Consider the following 697-nt stretch of genomic DNA (forward strand, 5'->3'; position numbering starts at 1 on the left):
AATAACCTAGAAAAATACCCTCATCTGCCTTAGGATCAAACTTTCCTAGATGTTCTTTGCCATTGTTTAATACAAAGCACTTGCATCCAAAGACCCTAAAGTAAGATATGTTTGGTTTTCTACCCTTGTATAACTCATAGGGAGTTTTTCTAAGTATTGTCCTTATTAGAACTCTATTAAGTACATGTGTGGTTGTGTTTATAGCATTAGCCCAGAAATACTTAGGAAGATTTGAGTCTTTAATCATAGTTCTAGCTAGTTCCTCTAAAAACCTATTCTTTCTTTCTACAACTCCATTTTGTTGTGGAGTTCTAGGGGATGAGTATATATGGTGAATTCCATTTTGTTTACAGTAGGTATTAATGGAATCTTTCTGGAATTCTCCACCATGATCACTCTTAATGGAGATTATTTTCTGATTCTTTTCTTCTCATTTTGAACTAAATTTGCAAATCTTTTGAAAATAGAGAAGGCCTCACTCTTGTGAGTCAGAAAAAATGTCCAAGTATACCTAGAGTAATCATCTACTAACACATAACCATACAAGTTTCCTCCAAAACTTCTAACCTGAGATGGACCAAAAAGATCCATATGTACCAATTGTAAAGCCCTATTGGTTTGAACTAAGTCTATAGGGGGAAAGGATGACTTAACTAGTTTACTCTTCTCACATGAGTAACACAACCTATCCTTAGAG

Source organism: Cicer arietinum, chromosome 3 (genome assembly GCF_000331145.2).
Source record: "Cicer arietinum cultivar CDC Frontier isolate Library 1 chromosome 3, Cicar.CDCFrontier_v2.0, whole genome shotgun sequence".
NCBI lineage: Eukaryota > Viridiplantae > Streptophyta > Magnoliopsida > Fabales > Fabaceae > Cicer > Cicer arietinum.